This window comes from Rhinopithecus roxellana, chromosome 1 (genome assembly GCF_007565055.1).
Source record: "Rhinopithecus roxellana isolate Shanxi Qingling chromosome 1, ASM756505v1, whole genome shotgun sequence".
NCBI classification, from domain to species: Eukaryota; Metazoa; Chordata; class Mammalia; order Primates; family Cercopithecidae; genus Rhinopithecus; species Rhinopithecus roxellana.
This window is the reverse complement of record NC_044549.1, coordinates 89835894-89844161: the sequence shown is the minus strand read 5'-3', so window position 1 is coordinate 89844161 and position 8268 is coordinate 89835894. Positions and strand designations below refer to the sequence as shown.

General features: G+C 43.9%; 1 long non-coding RNA gene across 1 annotated transcript; it reads right to left on the bottom strand.

The window, feature by feature from the left end:
- Positions 1-243: 243 nt before the first annotated feature.
- Positions 244-8228, bottom strand: LOC115896459. The gene is made up of 3 exons (XR_004056351.1): positions 8164-8228; positions 753-996; positions 244-375 (listed from the first exon to the last, which is right to left on the bottom strand). It is a non-coding gene; the product is annotated as an uncharacterized LOC115896459 (long non-coding RNA).
- Positions 8229-8268: the final 40 nt, after the last annotated feature.

The following is an 8268-nucleotide window of genomic DNA, read 5'->3' as shown; positions in this document are numbered from 1 at the left end:
ATGACAGAGTGAGATTCTGTCTCAAAAAAAAAAAAAAGAAAAAAAGAAAAAAAAAGATATATTTTGTTAATGAGCAAGTAAATGAATTCGTAAAAATCATCTATTCATAGCATTTGGTAGACCACTTTCTTTTCCTATGCCCTTCTTTTTCACATTGTTATTATTATTTTCAAACAACCATTCTTTAGGCTTCCCAACCTGAGTGCGTTAGCTCAGGGTGCCATAATAAAATACCACACACTTGGGGCTTAAAAATCAGAAATGTATTTTCTAACAGTTCTGGAGGGTGGAAATCTGAGATTAGGGTGCCAGCATGGTCAGGGTCTGGTGCAGTCTCTTTTCCTGGCTTTCAGATGACCATCTTCTCAGTGTGTCCTCATAGGGCAGAAAGAAAGAGAGAGAGCTTGCTTTGGTGTCTTCCTTCAAAGGGCACTAATCCCATCGTAAAGGCCCCACCCTCATGACCTCATTTAACCCTACTTACCTCCCACAAAGCCATTTCCAAATAGCATCACATTGAGAGTAAGAACTTCAGCCCATGAATTTTAGGAGGACATAAGCATTCAATCCATTGCATATCCCATGCCTTAGAATTAAAAAAAAATAAGGTGTAAATTCTTTTGTGTTGGACTTTCATAGGGGCAATATATAACACCTTTCTTTCCCATTTTGGTTCTGAACTAACTGAGAACTAGATAAAGGAAGTAGACATATGGAGATTTGTATTTAACAGATACTTATGTGACACTTACTGGGTACCAGCTAACAACTTGCCCAGGGTCACACAGCTCATTGGTGGTGGAGCCAGGCTTTAAACTCAGCTCTAGAATCTATTCTTGTTATTCTGTTTCTTAAAGTGTAAACTTTAAGCTAGATTACAGGACATGGTTTAGGTATGTGTCCACCAGGCCAGCTAAGTCTCCATCACCAACTTAGACTCTCTCAGGCAGTTGCAGAACCAGAGGTCTCCTCCACAGGGGCAGAATGCAGGCAGAGCTGAAAAGAGAAGATTAATGTGTGAACTTAGTCTCTCCCAAATTTACCAATCAGCTAAGTCACTTTTTCTCCCCTGGGGAGGAGTGGATGAGGGATGGGGAGTGAATGGCTGGAAATGTGCATCAGACTAAGGTCTCATCAGAGGAACAAATGTTCCCTTAAACCTGGTAGAAGCCATACTGCAAATATCAGCTCTAGAATCTGTTCTTGTTACTCTGCTTCTCAAAGTGTAAGCTTTAAGCTAGATTTTAAGACATGATTTAGGTGCATGTCCACAGGGCCAGCTAACTCTCCATCAGGGACCTAGACTCTCCTAGGCAGTTGCAGAGCCAGAGGTCTCCTCCACAGTGGGAGACATTTAAAGCCTTCCCTGTCATCATTGGAAATGAGCAAACTTTGCTAGCAATGTAGTCAAGGGCTTGGGTATTTGAAGTCTTTCCTTCTGTTCTTGCAGAATTAGAATCTGGGGCTCAGCTGTGAATTGCTGTCACTGAAGCTGTTCAGTCCTTGGATGCACACGGGGACAGGTGGGCTGAGTAATGGGAATGTTCTTGGAAAGCCAGAGGACCTCTGCAGCATTGCCGAGCAGCTCAGTGACAGGTCCTGATGGCCAAGAGACTGATTTCCCATCCTTTCCTAAGGAAGTGGGGACTGATGAGCAGAGCATGTGTGAGGCCTGTGAGGTTCCTATGTGCTCTCGGTAGAGCCCGACCTGGGTGGATGAGAGAACAAACACCAGATGCAGGGTCAGGTGTCTTGATTTCTTGCCCAGCTCTCCCATTTGTTGTGAGCCATGGGATGCTGGAAAAGTCATTCAGCCTCCCTGTGCCTTCATTTCCTCATCTGTAAAATGGGAAAAATATAACGTATCTCAAAGGACTGTGTAAGAATCATGATACTAAATGAGAAGATGCTTTATAAGCATCAAAGCTGGATAATTTCAAGTTGTTATTACTCCATCTTCCTTCTTTTCCACATTGTTTTTGTAGCAGATGCATGTTGACTTTGCCCAGCCTCCTCCTTCTGCAATAGCACCCTGATCCTCCTTTGGGAGCTCCTGGGGCTCACCTCTTAGGGCCGGATTGTTTGGGACTGACCCCATCCCAAAATGCCAGGGCAAGCCCACTCTCCAGGTCTGGCCAAGCAGAACAAGCCTGGCTCCAGCGATTGGTTCAGGGATAGCCAGGGGCCCCAGCAGGGGCCAGTTGACCATTCCAAAACTTTTGCTGGAACTTCTGGGAAAGACTTTGCCTTCCTTGCCAGGATTGCCAACCTGTGAGAATGTAAGCTTGGGGGTTTTGGGGGCTATCTTTGCCATCTTAAAGGGAGAGCCTGCCACCATACAGAGGCAGAATGGAGAGTGGGAGGAAGACACAGTGTCCTGTGGGCATTGTTAGAGCCCGTGTTTCCAGTCATGCCTGACTTATGTTCATTATGAGTGAGGTGGGCTAACATTTCATGTGTATTTCCCTTTCTGTGAGCTGCTATTTATATCTTTAACTGATTTTTCTACTGGGTTGTTGGCATTATTCTCATAGATTTGTAGAAACTTTCTTTTCTTTTAGTAGCTATTTTTTGTTGAGGTCAAATTCACATAACATAAAGTTTACCATTTTAAAGTGTACAATTCAGTGGCATTTAGTCCATTCACAATGTTGTACAACTGTCACCTCTGTCTAGTTCCAAAACCTACCTACCTTTCTTTCTTTCTCTCTTTCTCTTTCTCTCTTTCTCTCTCTCTCTTTCTTTCTCTCTTTCTTTCCTTCCTTCCTTCCCTCCTTCTTTCTTTCTTTTTCTCTCTCTTTCTTTCTTTTTTCTCTCTCTTCCTTCCTTTCTTTTTCTCTCTCTTTCTTTTTTCCTTCCTTCCTCCCTCCCTCCCTCTCTTTCTTTCTTCTTTCCTTCCTTCTTTCTTTCTCTTTCTTTCTTTTTCTCTTCCTTCCTTCTTTCTCTTTCTCTTTTTCTTTCTTTCTCTCTTTCCTTCCTTCCTTCTCTCTCTCTTTCTTTTCTTTCTTTCTCTCTCTCTCCCCTTCCTTCCTTCCTTCCTTCCTTCCTTCCTTCCTTCCTTCCTTCCTTCCTTCCTTCCTTCCTTCCTTCCTTCCTTCCTTCCTTCCTTCCTTCCTTCCTTTATTTCTTCTTTCTTTCTTTTCCTTTCTCTTTCTTTCTTTCTTTTTTCAGAGCCTTGCTCTGTTGCCCTGGCTGGAGTGCAGTGGTGCAACTGCTGTCACAGCTCACTGCACCCTCCACCTCTTGGGCTCAAGTCATTCTCCCACCTCAGCCTCCCAACTAGTTGGGACTGCAAGCATGGACCACCATGCTTGGCTAATTTTTTTTTTTTTTTTTTTTTTTTTTTTTTTTTTTTTTTTTGTGGAGAAGAGGTCTCTCTGTGATTCCTAGATTGGTCTTGAACTCCTGAGCTCAAGCGATCCTCCTGCCTTTGCTCCACAAAGTACTGGGATTACAGGTGTGAGCCACTCCCCCAGTCCCAAAACATTTTAATGATCACCAAATAAACTTGGTACTTCATATTAGGCAGCTACTGCCTGTCCTCTTTCTAGCCCCTGGCAACCACTCTTCTGTGACCATAGAGATGGAATTTTCTATGGATATATCTGTTTTGGGTATTTCATATAAATAGACTCATACAATCTGTGTATTTCTTTAACTTAGCATAATATTTTTAAGGTTCCTCCATACCGTAGCATGTATTGGTACTTCACTTCTCTTTATGGCTGAGTAATAGTCCAGCCTATGGATACACCATGTTTTGTTTATCCATTCATCCACTGATCACTGATGGACATTTGGGTTGTTTCTATCTTTTAGTTGCTGTGAATTGGGCTCCTGTGAATATTCACGTGTGAGTATTTGTTTGAATTGATATTAGAAAAATTATTCCTTGGCCTATGATAGGTCTTGCAACTATTGTTTCTCAGCTTGCCATTGGTCTTTGACTTTGCTTTTGTCAAGCAGAATTTTGTAAGTATTGTTCTGTAGTTGAATTTGTCAGCTTTTCCAGCTAATGGGTTTTGTGACACAGTTGGAAAGGTCATCCTTACACTTGAGGTTATAAAACAACTGTACCATCAAAACCTCTGCTTGTCCATGTATTTCCTTACCAATGAAACAGGGATTGCCATTCTGCCCCTCCCAGGGTTATTGTGAGGACCACAAACGACAAATGATATGAAAGAGCCTCACAAAATATAAAGCAATATACACACACTAGGCATGTTGTCGTCATCACTATTAATTCTATTAAAATCTGGCATCAACTAGCTGAGTTCTGCTTGTTGCTTTCATTTTGCAGAGCGGGGCTTGAAGGGCAGAATTCTTCACTGAGCTGCCCAAGGAGGCATTCGCTGGCAGCAGTGTGGAGAATGTCACAAAATTAGTCATCTCGGCAAGGGAGAGGTGTTCATATTTGACCAGAAAAATAAAAGTACCTTAAACCAAAAACTATTCTGGCCACTTTTTCTTCAAATGAAGCCTTTTTTCTTTCTACCAGGAAAAGAAACCAGTTCAGTGAGTTTTGCATTGTTCAGCTGTTATTGGAATTTATGCCTCACCAGTGGTCACTTGTGACATGTTTTCCTTATATTTTTAACCCCAAAATCTTTTTTTAAATGGAAAACTTTATGTTGAACTCTGTATTGAAACAATGTAATTATAGGGAATGAAAAAAACGGGTTATTTCTTGATAGCAATTATTCCTATGCTGATTCCTCTGGGATAGAATCGTGCACTGTTTAAGTCCTTGGGCTCTGCTATGAGTCAGACCCAGGCTTCAATGCAATTAAGTTACTAGCTAGCTTTATGATTTTGGGCAACTTGCTTCACTGCTCTGGGCCTCTGTTTACCCAACTTGAAAACAAGGATGATTTACAGCACTGGACTCATGGGGCTGTAGCAAAAAAATCAGTGATAAAATCTATATAGAGTGCTTGGCCCCGTGCTTGTGTGGAGAGAGAACTTGATACATCCTAGCTATCAGTATCATTCAGGAATATCTAAAAGAATTCAGGAGATGACCCCCAAGGAAATGGAATAAACACTTCCAGGGGCTCCTCTGTCCTTAGTGGGTGGCATAGATCAAATCACATGGTAGAGGCCCTCCCCTCACACCTACCACATTTATTTGGGGACAAATTTGGTTTCTGTTACTACTACATGAAGGGTAAACATTGGGAATAGCAGTTGGTTCTCAGACAGCAAGAAAAAAATGGCTTCGCAGAGGAGTAGTCACAGGAGGGCAGGAGATCTGGGGTGGGCTGTGGGGAGGACTGGAAGGGTGAGCACCTGGTACTCCGGGCCTGCCCAGGTCACACCCACGTCTTCTTGGGGATAGAAGATTCCAGATGATGTGGATTCATTGTGTGTGGTAATGGATTTTCAGGGGACACCGACCTTTTCCTCTTTTTTTTTCCTCTCTTCCTTTTTCCAATCTGGGTATCTGTGGAGCCCAAGCTGTAGTTCTAGGTTCAGCTTAGCTGGGCCCTGAATTAGTCAATTTCACATTGTGGTAAAGGAATACCTAGGGCTGGGTAATTAAAGAAAAAAGTTTTATTTGGTTGGGTGTGGTGGCTCACTCTGCAATCCCAGCACTTCGGGAGGCTGAGGTGGGAGAATTGCTTGAGACTAGCCTGCCCAACATGGTGAGACCCCATCTTGAGAAAAAAAAAAAGAGTTTTATTAGGCTCATGGTTCTGCAGGCTATACCAACATAACACCAGCATCTGGTTGGCTTCTGGGGAGGCCTCAGGAAGCTTCCAATCACGGTGGAAGGTGCAGGCATACCACATGGTGAGAGAGGGAGCAAGGAAGAGGAGCGAGGTCTCAGACTCTTCAACAACCAGATCTCTTGTGAACCCATTACCGTGGGGTGGGCACCAAGCCATTCCTGAGGGATCCATCCGCATAATCCAAACACTAGCCAACCAGATCCCACCTCCAACATTGAGGACCACATTTCAACAGCCCTAAAAAAGAAATTGTGTCCGTGAGACTTTTGCTGTATGCCAGGCACTTTAAATCCATGATCGTGTTGGATCCTGTGCCATGGGTGGATCACTATCCTATGACAGATGAGGAAACCAAGACTCAGAGAGGGTGTATTCCTCCATGAGCCCCCCACACAGCTGGTGCATAGCAGAGCCACAAGGTAAACCACCATCTGACTTCCTCCAAACCCCAGCCTCTGTCAGGTGTCAGCTCAGAGTGCTACACCATCTTGGGCCTTGGTTTTATGTGGCTTTTTGTGACATTTCTGTGACATTTCCATGGCTCAGAACCCTACACATGGGTCTCCTAGAACTATTTGTGGATTTTAAATTTTAATAATGGTGAAAATAGCTGACATTTACCGAGTTCCTGCCACCAGTGGGCACACAAGCAGGTTGAGCCACTTGCTCAAGTTCTCACGAGCTCAAGGCTCGTGGCAAAGCCAGGAGAGAATCCAGTCTGTCGCACTCCAAGGCGTATGGTTTTAACTCTCATTTTTCTTGAAGAATCTAGGCTTGCAGCAGGGATGTTAATCTCTGTGCCTATCTTTCTCAGGTAACATGGGGTTTTTGCAGGTTTGAACTAGTTAGAAGAGGACAGCAAAGGGCCTGAACATGTCCAGAGGAAGTGTGAAGCAGTGGGGTGATGGCAAGGGCTGCGGGCGAGTGGCATCTATTTCTGAACTTGGTGACCTCCTGCCTCTGGGCACGAGGCTATACTAAGCCCCGTGATTCACCAGTTGGACTTCTCCCTGTGGTTGCTCCAAGCAGGTCTTGTGCTTTGCCACCTGTGGGCCCCAGCTCACGCTGCGTGCTCCAGGTGAACATCCTGCCCCGCCTCACTCCCCTTGCCATGCCTGCCTAGGGACACCCAATGAAGCTGCCACGTCCTCTAGGAAGCCTCGATGGAATAACATGGATAACCTATTCATTTCTGAGCCCAAACCAAATCATTGATTGTATACTCAGATAAACGCAAATGGAAGACTATACCTATTTTGAGAAATTTGGGAACATTTATCTCAGGGGACACTCAGGGGACACTCAGGGGACACTACATGTTAGTGACAATCTTAGCATATGAAATTCCAGTGGTCAGCGACTCTTAAGTGCTTGATTCAATTTTTACAGAATGAATCTTATTCTACTTTAAGTCCACATGAAATGGGTTTGGTCTCCCTTGTAGGATGCAGGAGACTTTGAGCCTGGGTTGGAAGGCTGGTGACCTTGGGTAAGTCACTTCCCATATCCAAGCCTCTGCTCCTTTGTCTGTGAAAGGGTGGTGCTTATACCTGTGTTGTCGGGTTGTTGGGGGATATAAAAGGGTAATAACAATTGCTACTGTTTACTAAGTGCTTACTATGCACCAGACAGTGTGTGCTAAGCTTAACTTTGCATTCTTCTTTGATCTTTTCAAGAGCTCCTCTCATTCCTGATGTCCCTTAACCTGCAATATTTTTTTCCCATAGTCCTTTACATTTTGTATGATATTATATAATATACTTATTATGCTTATTTTTGGTCTTCCTCTCCCAGGGCCTCTTGCCTCGTACAACTCCAGGGGGCACCATTCACAATGCATTCTACTCCAGCGGTGCTTTTTACTAAGAATATTAGCATGAATGGTGGAAACTCCTGGAGTTGTGTGATGTGGAGCCCCGGGAGCTTCAGAAGGTCAGGGATTTTTGTGTGTGCCAGTTCTGGTCATTGCTGTACCCTGAATGGTGCTAGACCTATAGTAAGCATTCAGTAAATACCTGTTGAAAGAATGAATAACAAAGCCTCCAAAGAGAGCTGATTTTACTGTCCAGGAAACTGAGGCTCAGTCTGACTTATGAATTTGCCCAGAGCCCCACAAGCCAATAGCCCAGCTGTTCTGCCTCCAGTGTGCCTGCTCTGCATGGCTTTGCTAAGCTGCATGCCTTTAACTGCTGGCGTTGTCTCTCTGCCACCAAGTAACTGCTCAACAAATATTGATGCTTTTTCCTACATAGGTCAGGCCCTCTGCTAGACTCTTCCAGCAGAGTGACAGACCATCATATAGCTGTTGATTCCAGAAATTGAATTAAATTACACAATGCAAAAGAAGGGAGGATCTTAAGTTTTTGGAAGAAAAATCCCTAACCCAAGTGCTAACGTTTGGAGTTTGCAGAAGCCTCTCAAGACTCACCAACCTGATTATTTTTCTGCTGCCTTCCCTTTTGTGAGCATTTCTTCCCCTTTTTGCTTGCAGTGAGTTCTGCTCTCCTGTAGGCTACAATGTGTCAGTTGTTAT